We start from the raw sequence: 27,769 nt of genomic DNA on the forward strand, positions 1-27,769 counted from the left end.
AAAACTATGAATTAACACATGTGGAATTATATACTTAACAAAAAAGTGTGAAACAACTGAAAATATGTCTTATATTCTAGGTTCTTCAAAGTAGCCACCTTTTGCTTTGATGACTGCTTTGCACACTCTTGGCATTCTCTTGATGAGCTTCAAGAGGTAGTCACCGGAAATGGTCTTCCAACAATCTTGAAGGAGTTCCCAGAGATGCTTAGCACTTGCTGGCCCTTTTACCTTCACTCGGCGGTCCAGCTCACCCCAAACCATCTCGATTGGGTTCAGGTTTGGTGACTGTGGAGGCCAGGTCATCTGGCGTAGCACCCCATCACTCGCCTTCTTGGTCAAATAGCCCTTACACAGCCTGGAGGTGTGTTTGGGGTCATTGTCCTTTTGAAAAATAAATGATGGTCCAACTAAACGTAAACCGGATGGAATAGCATGCCGCTGCAAGATGCTGTGGTAGCCATGCTGGTTCAGTATGCCTTCAATTTTGAATAAATCTCCAACAGTGTCACCAGCAAAGCACCCCCACACCATCACTCCTCCTCCTCCATGCTTCACTGTGTGAACCAGGCATGTAGAGTCCATCCGTTCACCTTTTCTGCGTCGCACAAAGACACGGTGGTTGGAACCAAAGATCTCAAATTTGGACTCATCAGACCAAAGCACAGATTTCCACTGGTCTAATGTCCATTCCTTGTGTTCTTTAGCCCAAACAAGTCTCTTCTGCTTTTTGCCTGTCCTTAGCAGTGGTTTCCTAGCAGCTATTTTACCATGAAGGCCTGCTGCACAAAGTCTCCTCTTAACAGTTGTTGAAGAGATGTTTCTGCTGCTAGAACTCTGTGTGGCATTGACCTGGTCTCTAATCTGAGCTGCTGTTAACCTGCGATTTCTGAGGCTGGTGACTCGGATAAACTTATCCTCAGAAGCAGAGGTAACTCTTGGTCTTCCTTTCCTGGGGCAGTCCTCATGTGAGACAGTTTCTTTGTAGCGCTTGATGGTTTTTGCAACTGCACTTGGGGACACTTTCAAAGTTTTCAAAATTTTTCGGACTGACTGACCTTCATTTCTTAACCGGTTCAGGACCGCCCACTGTACATAAACGTCGACGCTGCCTGGGCTCTGTGCAGCGCCGACGTTTAAAAACGGTGGGTGGTCCCGCAGCGCTCTGGACCCCCAGGGTCCTGCTAGCACTGCGGTACCGGTTCAGAGCGATAGCTCTGACATGTGGCATCATGGGGACCTGATTGGATCAGGTCCCCATGATGTTAACCTGTTCCTATCTTCTAGATGCCGCGATCCATAGCGATCGCGGCATTTAAAAGATAGGGACAGCCGGTGGTCGGCGATCGGGACCCCCCACATACCTGTCAGCGACGGGGATCCCGGTGCTGTGACCTCTGACATCATCGAGACCTGATTGGCTCAGGTCTCGATGATGTCAGCGTCACACCAGCCAATCAGAGAGATCACCAGGGAAGTTTGTTTTAGCAACAAACTTTCCCGGGCGATCTGCCTGATAAATGTAGTTTCTCCTCCGATCTCAGTGAGAGAGCAGAGGAGAAACAGTGTGACAGGAACTGTCAGCCTTGCCACTGTGAAAGTAAAAAAAAAATAAAATAAAAAAGAAAGTAAGAGTTAGGGTTAGTGAGTCTGTCAGATCAGTCAGTCCTGTCAGATCAGTCCAGTCAGATCTGTCAGTCAGTCAGTCCTGTCAGATCAGTCCAGTCAGATCTGTCAGTCCTGTCAGATCTGTCAGTCAGTCAGTCCTGTCAGATCTGTCAGTCAGTCAGTCCTGTCAGATCTGTCAGTCAGTCAGTCCTGTCAGATCTGTCAGTCAGTCAGTCCTGTCAGATCTGTCAGTCAGTCCTATCAGATCTGTCAGATCTGTCAGTCAGTCAGTCCTGTCAGATCTGTCAGTCAGTCAGTCCTGTCAGATCTGTCAGTCAGTCAGTCCTGTCAGATCAGTCAGTCAGTCAGTCCTGTCAGATCAGTCAGTCAGTCCTGTCAGATCAGTCAGTCAGTCCTGTCAGATCTGTCAGTCAGTCAGTCCTGTCAGATCTGTCAGTCAGTCAGTCCTGTCAGATCAGTCCAGTCAGTCCTGTCACATCAGTAAGTCAGTCCTGTCAGATCAGTCAGTCAGTCCTGTCAGATCAGTCAGTCAGTCCTGTCAGATCAGTCCGGTCAGTCCAGTCCGGTCCCCTCCTTTCAGTCCGGTCCGTTCAGTCCAGTCAAAAAATATAAAAATAAAATGGCCCGTCAGACTTATACCGCAGAGGAGGTGTATGCCCTGCTGTGTTCTGACACTGATGACAGCGCAATCTCAGATGGAGATGTGGATTTTGAGGGCTTTAGTAGCGGCGACACTGAGAGCTCAGAAATGAGCAGTGATTCTGGTCCATCCTCAAGCCCAAGGACCAGTACAGCAATAGGGGCAAATAGCGCTACTGGAGAAACGTCTCCAAATCAGGGAACACTGCCCAGTACAAGCGCTGTCCCTGCTACTAGTGAATTGGCGCACACCAGTGTACAAGGGGCTTTGCCACGTGATATAGCATTTCCCAGATGGGAGGCTTCGGATTCGGCTGCTCCATTCAGCCCTGATTTCAACGCCATTCCTGGTATAAATGTGGAGGTGGAAGATTTTGGACCAATTCATTTTTTTAATTTGTTTTTTACAGACAGCTTGCTAGAGCATATTGTCGTGCAAACAAATTTATACGCGTCCCAATTCATAAGCCAGAATCCCCGATCTTACTATGCTAGGGCAAATTTATGGACACCAACTAATGTCCCGGAAATAAAAAAAATTTTAGGACTTACATTTGCCATGGGGCTTGTTAAAAAACCGAGCATTCGATCCTACTGGTCCAACCACCCTGTTCAAGCCACCCCTATGTTTTCAGTTATTCTGCCTAGGACCCGTTATGAAATGCTCATGCGGTTTTGGCATTTTAACGACAATAGTCAATGCCTGCCCAGAAATGCCCCAGAACATGACAGGTTATATAAAATTATACCCATCATTGAAAATTTGTCAGAAAAATTCTTAAGCCTCTACACCCCAACACAAAATATTTCTATAGACGAGTCCCTTGTAAAATTCAAAGGAAGACTGCACCTCAAGCAATTTATCCCATCTAAAAGGGCAAGGTTTGGAATAAAGCTCTATAAAATGTGCGAAAGTTCAACCGGATACACATCCACTTTTCGCATATATGAGGGGAAAGATAGCCAACTAAACCCACCAGGATGCCCTACTTATCTGGGGACATCTGGAAAAATTGTTTGGGAGCTGATAAGTCCATTTTTTCAAAAAGGCTACAATCTATATGTGGACAATTATTACACCAGCATACCCCTATTTAAAAGTCTGGTTGAACACAACATCGGGGCTTGTGGGACCATCCGTAAAAACCGTCAGGGGTTTCCACAACCATTGGTCAACCAAAAGTTTCAAAATGGGCAGTCAGGGGCTGTACGCAACGGAGAGCTGCTTGCCCTGAAATATAGGGATAAGAGGGATATTTTTGTCCTCAGCTCGATCCACACAGATGCCACAAGGGCCACTGTAGAACTAGGATCCACCACTCCGAAGCAAAAACCTGTGTCAGTCATTGACTACAACAAACACATGGGGGGTGTGGACCTTGCAGACCAGGTTCTACAGCCATACCAGGTATCAAGAAAGTCCTATACCTGGTATAAAAAGTTGGTTATTTATTTGTTTCAGGTGGCCACATACAATTCTTTTGTGTTGTACAAAAAAGCAGGAAATTCAGATCCTTTTCTTGATTATCCAGAAAAGGTAATTGAAAATCTTGTCTTTCAAAGTGTTAGCCCCGCTCATCCATTAGAATCTGAGGATGTGAAAAGACTCACTGAGCGACATTTTATTGCACTTATTCCAGCAACGGAAACAAGAAGGAACCCCCAGAAAAGATGTCGTGTATGTACTAAGAGAGGAATGAGGCGTGATACCCGCTACTATTGCCCACAATGCCCATCATTGCCAGCCTTATGCGTCACTGACTGCTTTAAAATCTTCCACACAGAACCATGTTTTTAAACTGTAAAAATGTATCCCAATTTGTCATTCAAACATTTGGTTCATTTAGTGAATGACACATTCGAGTAGAGCTCACTTAATTTCCAGGGGGGGTTCTCCAGAATCTAAACCTTCCATTGCGTGCTTGTTTCTGGAAATCATCCATTGAGTTAAAATGGTCACTAAACCCATAGATGAATTCCCAGAGGGGTTTCATTTCCAAAATGGGGTCACTTCAGAGGGGATTCTTTAGCTCTGGTACTCTGAAAAGTGCCAAAACAGCATAATCCCCCCTGAAGTGACCCCATTATAGAAATGACACCTCTGTGGGAATTCATCTATGGGTTTAGTGACCATTTACCTATCTACTTATTTTCCCACCACTAGATTAATTTATACAGAGGAGTAGATTGTAAAATTCGGTCACTTGTTGTGGGTTTCCTCTGTTTAGGCACCTCAGGGGCTCTCCAAATGCAACATGGCGTCCGCTATCCATTCCAGTCAAATTTCCATTCCAAAAGTCAAATGGCGCTCCTTACCTTCCAAGCCATGCCGTGCACCCAAACAGTGGCTTTGCACCACATATGGGGTATCAGCGTGCTCAGGAGAAATTGCACAACACATTTTGGGGTCCATTTTTTCTGGCTGCCCTTGTGAAAATTAAAAATTTGAGGCTAAAGTAGCAGTTTTGTGTTAAAAATGTGTTTTTTTATTTTCACACTTCAACATTATAAAATTCTGTGAAGCCCCTGGGGGTTCAAGGTGCTCACCACACATCTAGATAAGTTCCTTGAGGGGTCTAGTTTCCAAAATGGGGTCACTTGTTGGGGGTTTCCTCTGTTTAGGCACCTCAGGGGCTCTCCAAATGCAACATGGCGTCCGCTATCCATTCCAGTCAAATTTCCATTCCAAAAGTCAAATGGCGCTCCTTACCTTCCAAGCCATGCCGTGCACCCAAACAGTGGCTTTGCACCACATATGGGGTATCAGCGTGCTCAGGAGAAATTGCACAACACATTTTGGGGTCCATTTTTTCTGGCTGCCCTTGTGAAAATTAAAAATTTGAGGCTAAAGTAGCAGTTTTGTGTTAAAAATGTGTTTTTTTATTTTCACACTTCAACATTATAAAATTCTGTGAAGCCCCTGGGGGTTCAAGGTGCTCACCACACATCTAGATAAGTTCCTTGAGGGGTCTAGTTTCCAAAATGGGGTCACTTGTTGGGGGTTTCCTCTGTTTAGGCACCTCAGGGGCTCTCCAAATGCAACATGGCGTCCGCTATCCATTCCAGTCAAATTTCCATTCCAAAAGTCAAATGGCGCTCCTTACCTTCCAAGCCATGCCGTGCACCCAAACAGTGGCTTTGCACCACATATGGGGTATCAGCGTGCTCAGGAGAAATTACACAACACATTTTGGGGTCCATTTTTTCTGGCTGCCCTTGTGAAAATTAAAAATTTGAGGCTAAAGTAGCAGTTTTGTGTTAAAAATTTGTTTTTTTATTTTCACACTTCAACATTATAAAATTCTGTGAAGCCCCTGGGGGTTCAAGGTGCTCACCACACATCTAGATAAGTTCCTTGAGGGCTCTAGTTTCCAAAATGGGGTCACTTGTTGGGGGTTTCCTCTGTTTAGGCACCTCAGGGGCTCTCCAAATGCAACATGGCGTCCGCTATCCATTCCAGTCAAATTTCCATTCCAAAAGTCAAATGGCGCTCCTTATGTGGCACCCTGAGGACTCGGCTGCTACAGGGGTATTGCACCTCGACCCAGAGGTGTGGTATTCCACTCCCGGGTAAGGATGGAGTGTGGAACTGAGCTCAGTAGGCTGCATGCACTACATACATCCCATTTCCGGGGGACAGAACTACGGTACTCCCACCAAGTATATGTGCAGGTACGACAGCGTCTGTCCCTGGCTGGAGTGGGAGGGGGGTGGAACATCCCAGTAGTGTAGGGGCAGATAGGGGGGGTACTCTGGGTAAAGCTAGGAGCTCATTGGGTGCTAGTCACCTGGGCTCACACATAGAGGGAGTATATAAGGTGGGCACCATCTAGAGACAGGGTCTTTTTAGTCTTTTAGCCTGAGGAGCAGAGGAGCTCAGCCAGGAGGGCTGACAGGGAGCTGTGGCTCCGGCTGGGCCCAGCTCCAGAGCCAAGCCTGCAGAAGAGAGAGGAGTAAGAAGGACCCAGAGAGAAAGACAGAAGGAACCCTAAGAACCCAGAATCAGACCAAAAAGGGTGAAGGGTTGGCGGACACGGGTACCGGAACCCGAACTGGTGGAGGCCACTTATCCTCAGCCAGGAACCGGAGGTCGTGGTCAAGATTTGCCACGACCCTCACCAAATCCACCAGAAAGGCACACCAAGCATAGGGTCAGGGAACCCAGAGGAGGTTTGACCACTAAGAGACCCGAGGGAGCCGGCCAAAGGTGGATCCCTGGTGGGAATGGCCAGAGACAGAGAGGGAGAAGGGAGCTCAGGACCACGCTCCAGAACTGCCTGGGGGTTAGCCGAGTCCAGGACCTGGTGGACGCAGCACGGCTCGGGTGGTCACTCAAGGCCAGAGTGACTGAGAGAACACCTGTAAGTAAAACCCCTGAAACTGCACCTCAAGTCTCTGACTCTCCTTTCTACAACATAACTACACCCATCATCCACACCTGCTGCCCTGAGGCCATACCCCTCCCGTTGGGGGTTATACCATCACTGCTGCACATATACCACCGGCCTCAGCGGACTGCTCTGCAGCGGCGGCTTCAAAGCCGCACTCAACGGGTGGCGTAGTCGATCAAATTAACATCTACTGCCATAGACTGCCACTTAGTTTGACACCCTGGGCACGGACCGGGTCACCGCCACAAGGACTACTACCCCCATCGAGATCCGGCTCCGGGTATCCCTTGCACATGGCCCAGGGGGCGCGTCACTTACCTTCCAAGCCATGCGGTGCGCCCAAACAGTGGCTTTGCACCACATATGGGGTATCAGCGTGCTCAGGAGAAATTGCACAACACATTTTGGGGTCCATTTTTTCTGGCTGCCCTTGTGAAAATTAAAAATTTGAGGCTAAAGTAGCAGTTTTGTGTTAAAAATGTGTTTTTTTATTTTCACACTTCAACATTATAAAATTCTGTGAAGCCCCTGGGGGTTCAAGGTGCTCACCACACATCTAGATAAGTTCCTTGAGGGGTCTAGTTTCCAAAATGGGGTCACTTGTTGGGGGTTTCCTCTGTTTAGGCACCTCAGGGGCTCTCCAAATGCAACATGGCGTCCGCTATCCATTCCAGTCAAATTTCCATTCCAAAAGTCAAATGGCGCTCCTTACCTTCCAAGCCATGCCGTGCACCCAAACAGTGGCTTTGCACCACATATGGGGTATCAGCGTGCTCAGGAGAAATTACACATCACATTTTGGGGTCCATTTTTTCTGGCTGCCCTTGTGAAAATTAAAAATTTGAGGTTAAAGTAGCAGTTTTGTGAAAAAAAGTTAAATGTTCATTGTTTTCTTCCACATTCCAAAAATTCCTGTGAAGCACCTGAAGGGTTAATAAACTTCTTGAATGTGGTTTTGAGCACCTTGAGGGGTGCAGTTTTTAGAATGGTATCACTTTTGGGTATTTTCTGTCATAAAGGCTCCTCAAAGTCACTTCAAATAAGATGTGGTCCCTAAAAAAATGTTTTTGCAAATTTTGTTGTAAAAATGAGAAATCGCTGGTCAACTTTTAACCCTTATAGCTTCCTAACAAAAAAAAATTTTGGTTCCAAAATTGTGCTGATGTGAAGTAGACATGTGGGAAATGTTATTTATTAACTATTTTGTGTGACATATTTCTCTGATTTAAGGGCATGAAAATTCAAAGTTTGAAAATTGCAAAATTTTCAAAATTTTCGCCAAATTTCCGATTTTTTCACAATCAAACGCAAGTGATATCAAAGAAATTTTACCACTATCATGAAGTACAATATGTCACAAAAAAACAATCTCAGAATCAGGGGAATACGTTGAAGCGTTCCAGAGTAATTACCTCATAAAGTGACAGTGGTCAGAATTGAAAAAATTGGCCCGGTCACGAAGGCAAAAACAGGCTCTGGTGCGAAGTGGTTAAAGTAATGATGGCCACTCGTTTTTCTTTACTTAGCTGCTTTTTTCTTGCCATAATACAAATTCTAACAGTCTATTCAGTAGGGCTATCAGCTGTGTATCCACCAGACTTCTGCACAACACAACTGATGGTCCCAACCCCATTTATAAGGCAAGAAATCCCACTTATTAAACCTGACTGGGCACACCTGTGAAGTGAAAACCATTTCTGGTGACTACCTCTTGAAGCTCATCAAGAGAATGCCAAGAGTGTGCAAAGCAGCCATCAAAGCAAAAGGTGGCTACTTTGAAGAACCTAGAATATAAGACATATTTTCAGTTGTTTCACACTTTTTTGTCAAGTATATAATTCCACATGTGTTAATTCATAGTTTTGATGCCTTCAGTGTGAATGTACAATTTTCTTAGTCATGAAAATACAGATAAATCTTTAAATGAGAAGGTGTGTCCACCTTTTGGTCTGTACTGTATATATACACTGCTCAAAAAAATAAAGGGAACACTTAAACAACAGAATATAACTCCAAGTAGATCAAACTGTCCACTTAGAAAACGACACTGATTGACAATCAATTTCACATGCTGTTGTGCAAATGGAATAGACAATAGATGGAAATCATTGGCAATTATCAAGACACCCTCAAAGGAGTGATTCTGCAGGTGGGGACCACATCTCAGTACCAATGCTTTCTGGCAGATGTTTTGGTCACTTTTGAATGTTGGTTATGCTTTCACACTCGTGGTAGCATGAGACGGACTCTACAACCCACAGAAGTTGCTCAGGTAGTGCAGCTCATCCAGGATGGCACATCAGTGCGAGCAGTGGCAAGAAGGTTTGCTGTGTCTGTCAGCGTAGTGTCCAGAGGCTGGAGGTGCTACCAGGAGACAGGCCAGTACACCAGGAGACAAGGAGGGGGCCGTAGGAGGGCAACAACCCAGCAGCAGTACCGCTACCTCCGCCTTTGTGCAAGGAGGAACAGGGGGAGCACTGACAGAGCCCTGCAAAATGACCTCCAGCAGGCCACAAATGTTCATGTGTCTGCACAAACGGTTAGAAACCGACTCCATGAGGGTGGTATGAAGGCCCGACGTCCACAGATGGGGGTTGTGATCACATCCCAACATTGTGCAGGACGCTTGGCATTTGCCACAGAACACCAGGATTGGCAAAGTCGCCACTGGCGCCCTGTGCTCTTCACAGATGAAAGCAGGTTCACACTGAGCACATGTGACAGACATGACAGAGTCTGGAGAGGCCGCGGAGAGCGATCTGCTGCCTGCAACATCCTTCAGCATGACCGGTTTGGCAGTGGGTCAGTAATGGTGTGGAGTGGCATTTCTTTGGAGGGCCGCACAGCCTTCCATGTGCTCGCCAGAAGTAGCCTGACTGCCATTAGATACCGAGACGAGATCCTCAGACCCCTTGTGAGACCATATGCTGGTGCGGTTGGTCCTGGGTTCCTCCTAATGTAGGACAATGCCAGACCTCATGTGGCTGGAGTGTGTCAGCAGTTCCTGCAAGATGAAGGCATTGAAGCTATGGACTGTCCCGCCCGTTCCCCAGACCTGAATCCGATTGAGCACATCTGGGACATCATGTCTTGCTCCATCCACCAACGTCACGTTGCACCACAGACTGTCCAGGAGTTGGCGGATGCTTTAGTCCAGGCCTGGGAGGAGATCGCACAGGAGACCATCCGCAACCTCATCAGGAGCATGCCCAGGCGTTGTAGGGAGGTCATACAGGCACGTGGAGGCCGCACACAATACTGAACCTCATTTTGACTTGTTTTAAGGACATTACATCAAAGTTGGATCAGCCTGTAGTGTGTTTTACCACTTTAATTTTGGGGGTGGCTCCAAATCCAGGCCTCCATTAGTTAATAAATGTGATTTCCATTGATGATTTTTATGTGATTTTGTTGTCAGCACATTCAGCTTTGTACAGAACAAAGTATTCAATGAGAATATTTCATTCATTCAGATCTAGGATGTGTTATTTGAGTGTTCCCTTTATTTTTTTGAGCAGTGTATGTATATGTGTGTGTATATATATAATTTTTTTTTATTTTTTTTAATACATATTTCACTTTGGAGCTGACATAAGTCATGGACATGGGCTCTGTATCATGATATGTCTCAAATTTAGCAAATCTAGATCATGAAAGTAACTCTGTGACCTGCCATGTTGTCACCCTGAGTAATATGCTATAGGTATCATTACTGAGTCATATAGTGATGAAGTGATTGACAGTTGCTCCTGCTTTCTATCGAGCGTCTCTCCTGCTCTCTCTCTCGAGCGTCTCTCCTGCTCTCTCTCTCGAGCATCTCTCCTGCTCTCTCTCTCGAGCGTCTCTCCTGCTCTCTCTCTCGAGCGTCTCTCCTGCTCTCTCTCTCTAGCTTCTCTCCTGCTCTCTCTCTCTCGAGCGTCTCTCCTGCTCTGTCTCTCTCGAGCGTCTCTCCTGCTCTCTCTCTCAAGCATCTCTCCTGCTCTCTCTCTCTCGAGCGTCTCTCCTGCTCTCTCTCTCGAGCATCTCTCCTGCTCTCTCTCTCGAGCGTCTCTCCTGCTCTCTCTCTCGAGCGTCTCTCCTGCTCTCTCTCTCGAGCGTCTCTCCTGCTCTCTCTCAAGCGTCTCTCCTGCTCTCTCTCTCGAGCGTCTCTCCTGCTCTCTCTCTCGAGCTTCTCTCCTGCTCTCTCTCTCGAGCGTCTCTCTCTCTCTAGCGTCTCTCCTGCTCTCTCTCTCTCGAGCGTCTCTCCTGCTCTCTCTCTCAAGCTTCTCTCCTGCTCTCTCTCTCGAGCGTCTCTCCTGCTCTCTCTCGAGCGCCTCTCCTGCTCTCTCTCTCGAGCTTCTCTCCTGCTCTCTCTCTCGAACATCTCTCTCTCTCTAGCGTCTCTCCTGCTCTCTCTCTCTCGAGCGTCTCTCCTGCTCTCTCTCTCGAGCGTCTCTCCTGCTCTCTCTCTCTCGAGCGTCTCTCCTGCTCTCTCTCTCTCGAGCATCTCTCCTGCTCTCTCTCTCTCGAGCGTCTCTCCTGCTCTCTCTCGAGCGTCTCTCCTGCTCTCTCTCTCTCGAGCGTCTCTTCTGCTCTCTCTCTCTCGAGCGTCTCTCCTGCTCTCTCTCTCGAGCGTCTCTCTCTCTCTCTCTCGAGCGTCTCTCCTGCTCTCTCTCTCGAGCGTCTCTCCTGCTCTCTCTCTCGAGCATCTCTCCTGCTCTCTCTCTCGAGCATCTCTCCTGCTCTCTCTCTCGAGCGTCTCTCCTGCTCTCTCTCTCTCGAGCGTCTATCCTGCTCTCTCTCTCTCGAGCGTCTCTCCTGCTCTCTCTCGAGCGTCTCTCCTGCTCTCTCTCTCTCGAGCTCCTCTCCTGCTCTCTCTCTAGAGCGTCTCTCCTGCTTTCTCTCTCTCGAGCATCTCTCCTGCTCTCTCGAGCGTCTCTCCTGCTCTCTCTCGAGCGTCTCTCCTGCTCTCTCTCTCTCGAGCGTCTCTTCTGCTCTCTCTCTCTCGAGCGTCTTTCCTGCTCTCTCTCTCTCGAGCGTCTCTCCTGCTCTCTCTCTCTCGAGCGTCTCTCCTGCTCTCTCTCTCGAGCGTCTCTCCTGCTCTCTCTCTCGAGCATCTCTCCTGCTCTCTCTCTCAAGCTTCTCTCCTGCTCTCTCTCTCTCGAGCGTCTCTCCTGCTCTCTCTCTCGAGCGTCTCTCCTGCTCTCTCTCTCGAGCGTCTCTCCTGCTCTCTCTCTCTCGAGCGTCTCTCCTGCTCTCTCTCGAGCGTCTCTCCTGCTCTCTCTCTCGAGCGTCTCTCCTGCTCTCTCTCTCGAACGTCTCTCCTGCTCTCTCTCTCTCGAGCGTCTCTCCTGATCTTGAGCGTCTCTCCTGCTCTCTCTCTCGAGCGTCTCTCCTGCTCTCTCTCGAGCGTCTCTCCTGCTCTCTCTCGAGCGTCTCTCCTGCTCTCTCTCTCTCTCGAGCGTCTCTCCTGATCTTGAGCGTCTCTCCTGCTCTCTCTCTCTCTCGAGCGTCTCTCCTGCTGTCTCTCTCGAGCGTCTTTCCTGCTCTCTCTCGAGCGTCTCTCCTGCTCTCTCTCGAGCGTCTCTCCTGCTCTCTCTCTCGAGCGTCTCTCCTGCTCTCTCTCTCTCTCGAGCGTCTCTCCTGATCTTGAGCGTCTCTCCTGCTCTCTCTCGAACGTCTCTCCTGCTCTCTCTCTCTCGAGCGTCTCTCCTGCTCTCTCTCGAGCGTCTCTCCTGCTCTCTCTCTCTCTCGAGCGTCTCTCCTGATCTTGAGCGTCTCTCCTGCTCTCTCTCTCTCTCGAGCGTCTCTCCTGCTGTCTCTCTCTCGAGCGTCTCTCCTGCTCTCTCTCGAGCGTCTCTCCTGCTCTCTCTCTCGAGCGTCTCTCCTGCTTTCTCTCTCTCTCGAGCGTCTCTCCTGATCTTGAGCGTCTCTCCTGCTCTCTCTCTCTCTCGAGCGTCTCTCCTGCTCTCTCTCGAGCGTCTCTCCTGCTCTCTCTCTCGAGCGTCTCTCCTGCTCTCTCTCTCTCTCGAGCGTCTCTCCTGATCTTGAGCGTCTCTCCTGCTCTCTCTCTCGAGCGTCTCTCCTGCTCTCTCTCTCGAGCGTCTCTCCTGCTCTCTCTCTCTCGAGCGTCTCTCCTGCTCTCTCTCTCGAGCGTCTCTCCTGCTCTCTCTCTCGAGCGTCTCTCCTGCTCTCTCTCTCTCAAGCGTCTCTCCTGATCTTGAGCGTCTCTCCTGCTCTCTCTCTCGAGCGTCGCTCCTGCTCTCTCTCTCTCGAGCGTCTCTCCTGCTCTCTCTCGAGCGTCTCTCCTGCTCTCTCTCGAGCGTCTCTCCTGCTCTCTCTCTCTCGAGCGTCTCTCCTGCTCTCTCTCTCGAGCGTCTCTCCTGATCTCTCTCTCGAGCGTCTCTCCTGCTCTCTCTCTCTCTCGAGCGTCTCTCCTGCTCTCTCTCTCTCTCTCGAGCGTCTCTCCTGCTCTTTCTCGAGCGTCTCTCCTGCTCTCTCTCGAGCGTCTCTCCTGCTCTCTCTCTCTCTCGCGTCTCTCCTGCTCTCTCTCTCTCGAGCGTCTCTCCTGATCTCTCTCTCGAGCGTCTCTCCTGCTCTCTCTCTCTCTCGAGCGTCTCTCCTGCTCTCTCTCTCTCGAGCGTCTCTCCTGCTCTCTCTCGAGCGTCTCTCCTGCTCTCTCGAGCGTCTCTCCTGCTCTCTCTCTCTCGAGCGTCTCTCCTGATCTTGAGCGTCTCTCTTGCTCTCTCTCTCTCTCGAGCGTCTCTCCTGCTCTCTCTCTCTCGAGGGTCTTTCTAGCGTCTCTCCTGCTCTCTCCAGCCCTTGTCTGCTTGATCGCTGATACTGCCATACTTTGTGGTCTGTATACACTGTGTTCCAAATTATTATGCAAATAATATTTTCCCAAATTTTCCCAAATTACCTATATGAATTGCAGTCATTGTAATTTTCCAGTCAAATAACTATTAGAGCACAATTGAAAGGTTTTTGTACAAACTGCCTATGATAACAGTATATTCAAAAAAAAAAAAAAAAAACTCAAACTGCACTCAAAATGCATGTTCCAAATTATTATGCACAGCAGAGTTTTCAACCTTTTCATTTTAATAAAGAACAAAAAATGGTCATTTTTGAAATTATAAGCATTAGCAGGTTATTACAAACTGAAATCAAACAGTTTTCACCTCAAAACTTTATTCTAGGTGATGTTACATTTGCACATAGGACCCCTTGTTCGAAAGGAGCTTCTGAACTCTCTCGTCCATTGAATTTGTCAGGTTTTGGATGGTTTCTGCTTCAATTGTTTTGCATGAGGACAGAATACTCTCCCAGAGCTGTTGCTTAGATGTGAGCTGCCTCCCGCCATCATAGACACTCCTTTTGATGATGCTCCAGAGGTTCTCAATGGGGTTGAGGTCAGGGGAGCATGGGGGCCACACCATAAGTTTGTCCCCTTTTATGCCCATAGCAGCCAGAGATGCAGATGTGTTATGTGCAGCATGAGATGGTGCATTATCATGCATGAAAATGATCTTGCTGTGAAATACACGGTTCTTCTTCTTGAACCATGGAAGGAAGTGCTGTTTGAGAAACTCAACATACATTATGGAGTTCATCTTTACCCCTTCAGGGATCCTAAAAGGGCCGACAATCCCTCTCCCCATGATTCCAGCCCAAAACATTACTCCACCTCCTCCTTGTTAGCGCCGTAGCCGTGTTTGCATGGGGTGTCCATCAACCAGCCATCCTCCACTCCATCCATCTGGACCATCGAGATCGTTTCATGCATGATAATGCCCCGTCTCATGCTGCACATAACACATCTGCATCTCTGCTGTGCATAATAATTTGGAACATGCATTTTGAGTGCAGTTTGAGTTTTTTATTTTTTTAAAAATATCCTGTTATCATAGGCAGTTTGTACAAAAACCTTTCCATTGTACTCTAATAGTTATTTGACTGGAAAATTACAATGACTGCAATTCATATAGGTAATTTGGGAAAATCTGAGAAAATATTATTTGCATAATAATTTGGAACACAGTGTAAAGCCAGGAATCTCTGATCATGTTAGGTGTTATTATGGCATTAGCCACATGATTCTTTCTGATGAGAGTTTACAGCTGTTAACATCTTAACAATTTTCTCCTTTTTTAGTTTACTATGCACTCAGATCTTGGGAAAATAGTCCAGAATTTACTAGAAGAGTTTTGGAAAAGCCCTCCAACCCTGGCCCCAACCTCTGGCTCTTTCCCCTAGTAAGTAATTATATTGTCCTGAGATCTCAGATCCTTCCATTGTTATGGTGGAATATCATCTAAGTTTAAAGGGTTATTCCAATATTCTTAAAGTGGTGAAATTGCAAAATTCTTGTAAAATCAAGCAATTTAGTAATTTACTTGTTATTAAAAATCCTTTCCATTCTCAACAATGGAAGTATATTTAATTTTATTCTTTTCTGCTTCTGCGGTGGCAAAATACAAGTCCTTCCCAGTAGAGCTTGTAAGTACTGCCCGAAGCTGGCTGGATGGCTGGAGCGCACTGCCGGCTTCAGTGCCGCTGCTTCCCAGATGCTGCAAAGGCAAAATGATCTCTGCTTGCAGCACCAGAGAGCGCATAGTTCGGACAAGCCGCACAACACATGCCGCTGCACCAAGCTGTCAATCAAGCAGGAGCGCACTGCTCCCCATAAATCGAGAAGCGAGGAGGCTGGGGAGCGGTGCACTTCTACTTGATAAGATGGCACATCCGCTTTTAGCACTTATTTCTGGTCATCTGAACGATTGTTTACCCTCACATTGCGGCTGAATTTGTGGTTCCATGTAGCAAATGACAGTAAGTTCTAATTTTGACTACAGGTTTCTTTGTAGAGTTGTACCTTAACTTGTACCTGAACATTTCTTTTTCTCTCCTTTAGACTTTTAACATTATCAAAATTCAGACTTTACAAATTATGGGTCCCCTCCTTTCCATATTGTTTGATGGGAATACCCACTGTACACCAATGATGAGAGTTTTGTACCGAGTGGTTGGGGTCTAAGGGCTAGCGTTTCTCCTTGTGGAGAATGCCAAGCCAAGCCTGGCATGTCAGAGTGAGGAGACGTATAAGCCGTGCATGCTCCTCTGGGCAATTAAATATGCAAATTGTCTCTTCAGAGAGGAAGAGGATTAGAACTTTAGCGCCACCTTTTGGAAGTAATCCTAAAAGTCAATATCGACCCTTTAACGAGCCTTGCCATATGACTTAGGATAAAAGCCAAACCAGATTCTCAATTTGCAGACACGGTGTGTCGGGGAAACTCTGCATGATGCCGCTGCACATGAGACTATGTTCACACGTCAGTAATCATCCATTAGAGCGTTCTAACATGATTACTGGATGTGTGAACATAGTCCGTATCCAGCAGCAATCTGATAACAGAACAGTTGTGCAGGCCCAACTTTTTTTTATGTGGCAAAAAAAACAAACTTATTTCAATTTGATCCATTTTGTAACATTGAACCCTATGGAAAACTGATTTGTTAATTAGCCATCCATTTTTTTTTTCATTTGGCAAAAGGTTAATTGTTCTATTTACTGGATCAGTTTCAAAAGGAAGAAAACAGATGGCTAATAAACGGATCCGTTTTCCATAGACGTCAGTGTTAAGAAAATGGACCGAGTTGAAATTAGTTTCTTTTCAGGTGGACAAAAAAGTTGTGTCAATTATTTTTTTTTTGTGTGTGAATGGATCGCTGCTGGATCCATCCTAACTGATGATTACTGCACATGTGAACATAGGCCAACGCTATGGGAGCTGTGGAAATGGCGGTGTGTTCACAATCATTTACACTTCAGAGACCAAAGAAGTCTTCAGTTGTAGTGACAAGTTGGAGTCACAGTGATGTCAATTTATCTCCATCACTCAACAGAAATCTGTGGCGGTGAATAGAAGAGACTTGGAGTACAAAGCTGGTGCGATGGGGCGGTCATTTTCAAGACTGCTTAAGCTGTAGCGTTATTGGCAGCACATCATCGCCCTGTGTGATCAGATCGTGTGCTGCTGAGATTCTATCATATTAACCATCGTTCTGTGCGGACAGAAGTGCGGCTCGCCTGTCTACACATCTCCAGAAGTGACTGCCTATGGATATGATGCTGCTGATGGGCAGAATGGGTATAATGACTAAACCCAGCATTACAGGGTGCTATATACCATCCAGACGGCTCCTCTTACTTCTCTTGTACATTTTCTGTCCGTGGATGTGCTGTATGTTGCTGCTGCCGGTAAGCAGGGCCCGGACAGTTCTCTCCCATTGTGCACCTTGCATGGCGGCTACACTAGCAGTAGAGGAGAGGTGATAATCTGGCAGCCCATGTGGAGTACGGGCTACATTGTGTCCTCATGAAGCCTGTCAGTAACCTTATCTGCACATTAACATCTCTGGTATACTAATAGGATTGCAGGGTAACTGTGTGTTAATACGTGTGTATCTGTCCGTACACAGTATGTTCAGAGCTGCAGAATTACAGCACATAATAGGCTGATCTATCTGCTGGCATGTTGGCGACACAGCATCTACCTACAGATATTGTATGTCCTATTTCATTACGATGGTGCTTGGGAGAATACTAATCTAATGAGGGAAACCCTTTCTTGTCTTTCCGCCTGTACAGCAATCCCGCAGGGAGGCCTCCGCACCCTCTTTCTGGCTTTTCTTTGTTTCCACCTTTCCCTACACAAGATAACAATAGATCAGTGCCAGTATCTGAACCTGTTCCTTCCACATACAACTCTGCCAAAACTGCCGCCCCCGCATACGGCCTAATTACAGATCTGCCGGTGCCTGTCCCCCCGTCTGAAGTAAGTGCGCAGCCGTGATCAGAAAAAGCCAAAAAATGTCAATTAAACTTTAATAGGTGGGCAGGGAAGATGTTTCTGTAAAGGGGTTGTCTGGTCTAAAACGACAAGTCTGCAGTCACTGTGTATGACTGCAGACTTGTGAATCCTCACATAGAGCACACTGCACACAGTGAGGATTCTGTGGTGTCCACACCGGGAAAGGCGGTCAGGTGGCCACAAGTATACAATATGCGTACTTCCGGCCACAATCTGGCTACACTGTTTCCAGCGCGCTCAATGCAAGTGTATTGTGCGAGGCCTTGAACTGTAGTTGGATTCTGGCTGGGAGTATGCATAGCGCGTACTTGCAGACAGCAGTGCACACTATGTGAGAATTCACAAGTCTGCAGTCAGTGTCATGTCGGATCAGAAAACCCCTTTAAGAGCTTGTCTAATCTTGTTTCATCAGGAGCACACTGCTCCTCTGTCTTGCTGGCTACCTCCTTGCTGGGGCAGTGCTCTCCTGAAGATGGACAGTTTCAACCAGCGGCATGGTCGCGCCGCTGGTCTGAACTATGCACTTTCCTCTGCTGTCGGCAGAGACCGCTTTGACTTTGCAGCGTCGGAGGAGCACAGAGGTACTGAATCCAGGGATCCGGCCAACTTCAGAGCTGCACTTGCAAGCTGTATAGCAAACTGCTTTCCTTGCCTAGGAGACTGGCCACCACTGATAGACAGCAGCAGTGGCCGGTAACCTAGGCACCGAACATTTCTGTTTCTGTAGTCTCTCACCAGTACCTGTATATATTTCTTAGGTGGGTGTGAACGGCTTTACATATAAGATGCCTGATCTCCCTGAAACGTTTCCTGAGTTGTCAGATTTGAGGTTTGTATTTTTACAACTAAAATAAAAATAAAAAAAAGTTAAATTTTTATTTGTCAAAAAAAAAAATTCTGAATTCTATATTAGTTCTAATGATAAAATGACATCCATCCTAGTATTCCCCAGGGCCACCCCTATAGATAAGTCTGTGGGGGCTTATTCTGCACACTAGCTTCTCTGTACCCTGTTGTAACATTTCCATGAAAGTCTTGGACGCACGTTTCTCTTTTTTTCTACTTCAGCGTGTCACAGCTCACCGATATGATGGAGCAAGAGGATGTTCTTCTGGAGCAGTTTGTAAATCTTCCACAACTAAAACAGATTATATCTGATAAAGAGGAGCTGGTGAAAAATACCGAGGAGCTGGCAAGTAAGATTTGGTGGATGGTAGTTGAATACGGTTTTGAGGAATGAAGAGTTTTTCTGGTTCTTGGGAAAAAAAAATATAGATAGATAGATAGATATATATACAGTACAGACCAAAAGTTTGGACACACCTTCTCATTTAAAGATTTTTCTGTATTTTCATGACTTTGAAAATTGTACATTCACACTGAAGGCATCAAAACTATGAATTAACACATATGGAATTATATACTTAACAAAAAAGTGTGAAACAACTGAAAATATGTCTTATATTCTAGGTTCTTCAAAGTAGCCACCTTTTGCTTTGAATACTGCTTTGCACACTCTTGGCATTCGTCTTTGTGCGACGCAGAAAAGGTCACCAGATCTGAACCCAATCGAGATGGTTTGGGGTGAGCTGGACTACAGAGTGAAGGCAAAAGGGCCAACAAGTGCTAAGCATCTCTGGGAACTCCTTCAGGATTGTTGGAAGACCATTTCCGGTGACTACCTCTTGAAGCTCATCAAGAGAATGGCAAGAGTGTGCAAAGCAGTCATCAAAGCAAAAGGTGGCTACTTTGAAGAACCTAGAATATAAGACATATTTTCAGTTGTGTGACACTTTTTTGTTAAGTATATAATTCCACATGTGTTAATTCATAGTTTTGATGCCTTCAGTGTGAATGTACAATATTCATAGTCATGAAAATACAGAAAAATCTTTAAATGAGAATGTGTGTCCAAACTTTTGGTCTGTACTGTATATATATATATATATATATATATATATATATATATATATATATATATATATATATGTATATGTATATATATATGTATATATATATGTGCGTCTCATAAAATTAGAATATCATCAAAAAGTTAATTAATTTCAGTTCTTCAATACAAAAAGTGAAACTCATATATTATATAGAGTCATTACAAACAGAGTGATCTATTTCATGTGGTTGTTTCTGCTAATGTTGATGATTATGACTTACAGCCAATGAAAACACAACAGTCATTGTCTCAGTAAATTAGAATTAAGAAAAAAACACCTGCAAAGGCTTTTTACGTGTTTAAAAAGGCCCCTTAATCTATTTCAGTAGGCTCCACAGTCATGGGGAAGACTGCTGACTTGACAGATGTCCAGAAGGCAGTCATTGAAACACTCCCCAAGGTCCCAAAGTTCCAATTTTAATTTGGGAATCAAGGTCCCAGAGTCTGGAGGAAGAGTGCAGAGGCACATAATCCAAGCTGCTTGAGGTCTAGTGTGAAGTTTCCACAATCAGTGATGGTTTGGGGAGCCATGTCATCTGCTGGTGTAGGTCCACTGTGTTTTATCAAGACCAAAGTCAGCGCAGCCATGTACCAGGAAATTTTAGAGCACTTCATGCTTCCCTCTCACGACAAGCTTTTTGGAGATGGAAATGTCATTCTCCAGCAAGAATTGGCACCTGTCCACACGGCCAAAAGTACCAATACCTGGTTTACACACAACAGTATCACTGTGCTTGATTGGCAGCAAACTCGCCTGACCATAACCTCATAGAGAATCTATTATAGAGAATCTATGGGGTATTGTCAAGAGGAAGATGAGAGGCACCAGACCCAACAATGCAGAGGAGCTGAAGGCTGCTATCAAAGCCACCTGGGCTTCCATAACACCTCAGCAGGGCCACAGGCTGATCGCCTCCATGCCACGCCGCATTGATGCAGTAATTGATGCAAAAGGAGCCCGACCAAGTATTGAGTGCATTTACTGAACATACATTTCAGTAGCCCAACATTTCGGATTTTAAAATAATTTTTTAAGCTGTTATAAAATATTCTAATTTACTGAGATAATGACTTTGTGTTTTCATTGGCTGTAAGTCATAATCATCAACATTAACAGAAATAAACACTTGAAATAGATCACTCTGTGTGTAATGACTCTATATAATATATGAGTTTCACTTTTTGTATTGAAGAACTGAAATAAATTAACTTTTTGATGATATTCTAATTTTGTGAGAAGCACCTGTATATCTACACTGACCACAAAAAGTTAGGGATATGTGGCTTTCTGGTGAAATGTATGGAAAATGTAAAAAGTTCCCTCTACAGTAATATATTATAATACAAGTAGGGGGGCATTTAAGTAGAAGCATGTAACGGTGATTTCCTCATCTCAAACCATTTATTGAAACAAATGCCAACAACAGTGGTGGGTATACCCCAACAAAAAATGTCAATGTCTCAATAAGTTGTCATGTGGCCTTGAGCAGCATCAATTACAGCTCGACAATGAATTCTCCTGCTGTTCACAAGTGGAGTTATTGTCTGCTGAGGCATGGCATCCCACTCTTCTTGGAGGGTGCAGGGCTGTGGAGTCTGAGTCGGTGTCTATTTTGGTGGAGTCGGTATAAAATGGACCCACTCCGACTCCTAAAATATATAATAAATTGGGTACAGCAGTACAATACAGGATGTGCTGTAAATGTTTCCATAAGAATTTGTGAAAGTTATGAAATGTCCTATAAATGTCTGTTCTGTTCCTGATCTAAGGATCTCGGCTTTTAGTTCAGATGAATCTGTGCTGCACTTTATGTACACGCTCAGTAGTGACCAGGGCTGTGGAGTCAGAGTCGGGAGTCGGAAGTTTGGCTTACTGACACCACAGCCCTGGAAAGGGCGGTTCTCAGGTCATTGAGGTTCTGGGGTACAGAGTTACGAGCCTCTACACAGCGACTCAGCTGATCCCATAGGTTTTCTATGGGATTCAGATCTGGAGAAAATGCAGGCCACTCCATTTGAGGTTCCCCTGTCTCCAGCAGCCATTCCCTAATGATGCAACCTCAATGAGCTGGAGCCTTGTGATCCATGAAGATGAAATTAGGCCTGTGTTGTGAATGCAGAGGGACAATGACAGGATTAATGTTGTTATTCAAGTAGTAGGGGCTGTTTAATACCAATTCTAATTGAACCCCAAATTTTATTGGGCGATACATGGATCAAACACCTGATGTGAATTTTGCCATTAAGCTCCTTGTTAGAGAACAGCAAGTTGTGCAAAAAGTACTGAAACATTGAACAGTTGGACATGTGCATTCAAAAGTTTAGAGAAGGTCACATTAAGCTCACCTGAAAAGGTTAGAGGGCATTTTAGGTTCATCCTGAAATTTCACCCAAAAGCCAAATATTCCTAACTTTTTGTGGGTAGTGTATATACACACACATACATATACATGGTGGTAAAAATAGTATTTGATACACTGCCGATTTTGCAAGTTTTCCCACCTACATAGAATGGAGAGGTCTGTAATTTTTATCGTATATCCACTTCAACTGTGAGATACAGAATCTAAAAATAAAAACCAGAAAACCACATTGTTTGATTTTCAAATTAGTATTTGATTTCCTACCAACCAGCAAGAATTCTGGCTCTTACAGACCTGTTAGTGTTTCTTTAAGAAGCCCTCCTACTCTGCACTCATTACCTTTTATTAATTGCACCATATAAACCTGTATAAAAGACACCTGTCCACATGCTAAATCAATCACCCTCCAACCTCTCCACCATGGCCAAGATCAAAGAGCTGTCTAAGGACACCAGGGACAAAATTGTAGACCTGCACAAGGCTGGCATGGGCTACAAGGCAGTAGACAAGGAGCTTGGTGAGAAGTCAACAACTGTTGGCACAATTATTAGAAAATGGAAGAAACACAAGATGACTGTCAATTCTCCTCGGTGTAAGGCTCCATGCAAGATCTCGCCTTGTGGGGTAAGCATGATTCTGAGAAAGGTCAGGAATCAGCCCATCACTACACAGGAAGACCTGGTCAATAACCTGAAGAGAGCTGGGACCACAGTCTCAAACAACAGCACATGTCCAGCCCCATTTCAAGTTTGCCAATGACCATCTGGCATTGGAGAAGGTCTTGTGGTCAGATGAGACCAAAATAGAACTTTTTGGTATCAACTCCACTCGCCGTGAGAAAGAAGGAGGATGAGTACAACCCCAAGAATACTGTCCCAACCGTGAAGCATGGTGGGGAAAATGTCATACTTTGGGGGTGCTTGTCTGCAAAGGGGACAGGATGACTGCACCATATCGAAGGGAGGATGGATGGGGTCATGTATCGCGAGATTTTGTCCAACAACTTCTATCCCTCAGTAAGAGCATTGAAGATGGGACGTGCCAGGGTCTTCCACCATGACAATGACCCGAAACACATAGCCAAGGAAACTAAGGAGTGTCTCTGTTAGAAGCATTTCAAGGTCCTGGAGTAGCCTAACCAGTCTCCAGACCTGAACCCAGTAGAAAATCTTTAGAGGGAGCTGAAACTCCAATGTTGCCCAGCGACAGCCCCGAAACCTGAAAGATCTGGAGAAGATCTGTATGGAGGAGTGGGCCAAAGTCCCTGCTGCGGTGTGTGCAAACTTGGTCAAGAACTACAGGAAACTTCTGACCTCTGTAATTGCAAACAAAGGTTTCTGTACCAAATATTACGTTCTGTTTTTCTATTGTATCACATACTTATTTCAATCAATAAAATGCTAATTAATTATGTAAAAATCATACAATGTGATTTTCTGGATTCTTCTTCTGTCTCTCACAGTTGAAGTATACCTACGATAAAAAAAAAAATACAGACCTCTCCATTCTTTGTAGGTGGGAAAACTTGCAAAATCGGCAGTGTATCAAATACTTATTTTCCCCACTGGATATACACAGCGGGTGAAATACTCACACTTCACCAATTTTCTAAGTAACTATGTTACTAAAGGTGCTATAGGCATGAAATTCTCCCCAGATATCAGTAACAGACCATCCAATCCACATAGGCAAAGAAATCAAACAATAGATGTCCATAAATTAAGTTATGTGTAATAATGAGAAATTACACGGGGAAAAAGTATTGACTATGCTTACTGAAATGTATTTAATACTTCGTACACAAGCCTTTGTTGGTGATGACAGCTTCAAGATTCATCCTGTACGGAGAAACTAGTCGCATGCATTGCTCAGGTGTGATTTTGTCCCATTCTTCCACACAAACACGCTACAAATCTTGAAGATCCCTTGGGCTCCTTCTATGAACTCTGAGCTTCAGTTCCTTCTATAAATATTCAGGTCAGGTGATTGGGTGGGCCATTTTAGCAGCTTTAATTATCTCTCTCTGAAAACAGTTGAGCGTTTCCTTGGCTGTGTGTTTGGGATCATTGTCTTGCTGAAATGTCCACCCTTGTTTCATCATCATCCTGGTAGATTGCAGCCGATTTTTATCAAGAATGTCTCGTACATTTATCCATTCCTCCTTCCTTCATTAATATGAAGATTTCCGTATGCTGAAAAACAGCCCAACACCATGATGTTCCCACCTCCAAACTTCACTGTTAGTATGGTGTTTTGGGGGTGATATGCAGTGTCTTTTGGCCTCCAAACATGGTGTGTATTATGACATCCAAAGAGTTCAATTTTGGTCTCATCTGACCAGACTATATTCTCCCAGTATTTCACAGGCTTGTCTAAATATTGTTGAGCAAACGTTAAACACGCGTCAACATGCTTTTTGTTCAGCAATGGAGTCTTGCGTGCTAAGCGTGCATACAGACCATGGAGGTTGAGTGCATCACTTATAGTTTTCTTTGAAACAATTGCTGATTCCTGGTCTTTCTGTAACTCTCCACAGGTGGTCCTTGGTCATGGACAACTCTTTTGATAATTAATTTCACTCCTCTGTTTGAAATCTTGCGGGGCCGGTTTATTATGAAATTATGTTCTTTACATTTCTGGATTATGGCCCCAGCAGTGCTCACTGGAGCCTTCAGTAATTTAGAAATTCTTCTGTAACCAATACCGTCAGTATGCTTTGCAACAATTAGGATGCGGAGGTCTTGAGACCGCTCACTGGTTTTACCCATCATGAGATGTTTCTTGTGTGGCATCTTGCTAACGAGACACCTTTTTATAGGCCATCAGTTGAACCACCTAATATTATTTTTCACTAAGTGGCAGGATGGGTTTCTAATTACTGATAGATTTCAGCTGGTGTCATGACTTTCCATGGCTTTTTGCCTCTCTCTCTCTTCATGTGTTCAGTACCTTTTTCCTGTGTCATTTCTCATTATTACACATAATTCATGGACATCTATGATTTGATTTCTTTGCCTGTGTGGACTGGATGGGTTGTTACCGACATCTGGTGAGAATTTCATGTCAATAGCACCTTTAGTAATATATTTACTTAGACAATTGGTGACATGTTCAATACTTATTTCATCCTCTGTATGCACTGTAAGGGGGCCATGCAAGAATTGGCTGAATATTGAAATATTAGTATATGTATGATGTCGCTACTAGTGATGAGCGATTGTGCTTGTTTAACCCTTAAACGAGCACGCTCGGTTACTCGCCAAGTACTTTCGGCGTGCTGTGCATATCGGTTGCAGCCGCAGCAGCTGCATGTGTCGCGGCTGTTACACAGCTGTGACACATGCAGAGACTGGCTAACAAACAGGCAATCCCTGCATGTGTCACAGCTGTGTAACAGCCGCGATACATGCAGCCGCCCCGGCTGCAACGGAAATGCTGAACACGACAAAACTACTCAGCGAGTACCCGAGTGTGCTCGTTTAAAGGGTTAAACGAGCACGCTCGCTCATCACTAGTCGCTACATGTTCCCAGATTGCCACTATAGTCCTATACCATGTTTTCAGCATCATCTCGCCCAGTTTTCCATATAATACACATTTTTATATCAGCTGATCTTTTCTACTAGACAGACGATAGGTCCAATTGTCCAGACTTGTATTTAATCCTGATGATTAGTACTGTGAGGTTATAGCATGTGAATGGTACATGACCAGATGCTTTCACAGCAGCCAACCAGAGCTTGGCTTTCATTTTTTAGGAACAGTTTGAGGAATGAAAGCTGCATTATGATTGGCTGCAATGGACGATCTGTAAATGAGCCCCATTTGCTGGGGAAACCTACTGCCGCTAGTAAAATAGGTGAGTCCCTGTGCCATATGGGATGAGGTGTAACGTCCTGCTCCTTCCCCCCTCGCAGAGCTGCAGTCTCAGCGCACTACAGGCCAGGTTAAAAGTCGCTGCCCACCAAGCTGAAGAGGATTCTGACAATTTTGCCGAAAATTTCCTTGAGGGAAAAACAGAAATAGGTGATTTTTTAACTCTGTTCATGGAAAAGAGAAGAGTAAGTGCTGTGGTATTGGTTTAATAGTGGTGCACCTTATACTGGGGAATTGCATGAATAGCAGTTCCCTAAGATATGTCTGTATACAGGGAATTGCTGCCATTAATGCTTCAGTATCTGGGCTGGTCAGCCTTGGATCCATAGAGCGAATGTTATCTGCGGTCTGGATCTGGTGGAGCAGCGGACACGGCTTGTACCGATGAGCGGGAAGCCATGGCCTCCACATTGTATGTCCTCCTAGAGAGGAAAGAAGAGGTTAATCCAGCTCCCCTGCTGATTGTGCATACTCCCCCCAGCAGGGCAAAATGGCTACAAGAGGGGTGCACCCAGCACCAGGGCCGAAGAAAATCATTGTAAAAACCATTTATTGAAAAAAATGTTACAAAGAATTCATCTAATAAAAAAAGCATTTCTCCGAGGCATGCACGACTGCCGCGCTTCACACCATGTGTTCTCCTAGTATGTTCTAGCTCTCCAGCGCTAGGTGGGGGGAAATAATGAAGGTATAGGGTATCCGGTGCCTCTCCACATCAGCACAATGGTGATGTCAGAAGCCTCGGGGTTAATGCGGCTGAGAAAGTTCCTCCACCCAAGAGAGGAGGCGATGGATCACCTAGTAGAAAACATAGAGGCGTCATGGCTTCTCACATTAAAGATCAGAGAACCCGATGGCATGCATGCTGGAACTGATTTAATGGATATTAACTAAATAAAGAATTGATTGGAGAAACAAATGTCTATATATTCAGTTCAGAGAGCTAATGATCTGTCTACATCATATCCTATACCTCCATTATGTAACCACGACCTAGCGCTGGAGAACTACGCCATACTAGGATTAAGAGCGCAGAGTCTGAAGTGCGTCAGTTTTAAAAACTTTTCAATAAATGGTTGTTTTTACAATGATTTTCTTCCGATCTGGTGCTGGATACAGCCCTCTTGTATTGTATGTCCTCCTGTGTTATCTCAGTATGACTGGCAGTCACTGATGCACCTATAGTGCACCTATACAACGACTGCACGAAGAAGCCTAGGAAAGACAAAGAGAGTGACTGACACTGGCTCCATGGCCCAAGGTGGCATTGTAATTGCTCTCTAGATCATATTGTGCATCTGTGCAGAGCCGAGTCCTGTCATGTTTCACTTATGTCTCTAGAAGCCATTCACATCACTGACGATTTGTCTCCTATCTCTCAGTGCTGCCACAGTAGAGAAGCTGCAACAGTCCATATCCCTGCACAGCCAGGACCATGCACCGCTATAGGTACGATAATATACCGCCATGTTGTCTGCATATTCATATACACCATCCATACTGTGCACCGCTATAGGTACGATAATATACCGCCATGTTGTCTGCATGTTCATATACACCATCCATACTATGCACCGCTATAGGTACGATAATATACCGCCATGTTGTCTGCATGTTCATATACACCATCCATACTATGCACCACTATAGGTACGATAATATACCGCCATGTTGTCTGCATGTTTATATACACCATCCATACTATGCACCACTATAGGTACGATAATATACCGCCATGTTGTCTGCATGTTCATATACACCATCCATACTATGCACCGCTATAGGTACGATAATATACCGCCATGTTGTCTGCATGTTCATATACACCATCCATACTATGCACCGCTATAGGTACGATAATATAACGCCATGTTGTCTGCATGTTCATATACACCATCCATACTATGCACCGCTATAGGTACGATAATATACCGCCATGTTGTCTGCATGTTCATATACACCATCCATACTGTGCACCGCTATGGGTACGATAATATACCGCCATGTTGTCTGCATGTTCATATACACCATCCATACTATGCACCGCTATAGGTACGATAA

General features: G+C 45.2%; 1 pseudogene; it reads left to right on the plus strand.

The window, feature by feature from the left end:
- The window catches only part of LOC141191673 (vacuolar protein sorting-associated protein 37A-like), a 52,737-nt pseudogene extending 25,580 nt beyond the window's left edge, over window positions 1–27,157 (plus strand).
- The last annotated feature ends 612 nt before the right edge of the window (window positions 27,158–27,769 follow it).

Source organism: Phyllobates terribilis, unplaced genomic scaffold (genome assembly GCF_046119375.1).
Source record: "Phyllobates terribilis strain yellow unplaced genomic scaffold, ASM4611937v1 Scaffold_49__1_contigs__length_9717188, whole genome shotgun sequence".
Lineage (NCBI taxonomy): Eukaryota > Metazoa > Chordata > Amphibia > Anura > Dendrobatidae > Phyllobates > Phyllobates terribilis.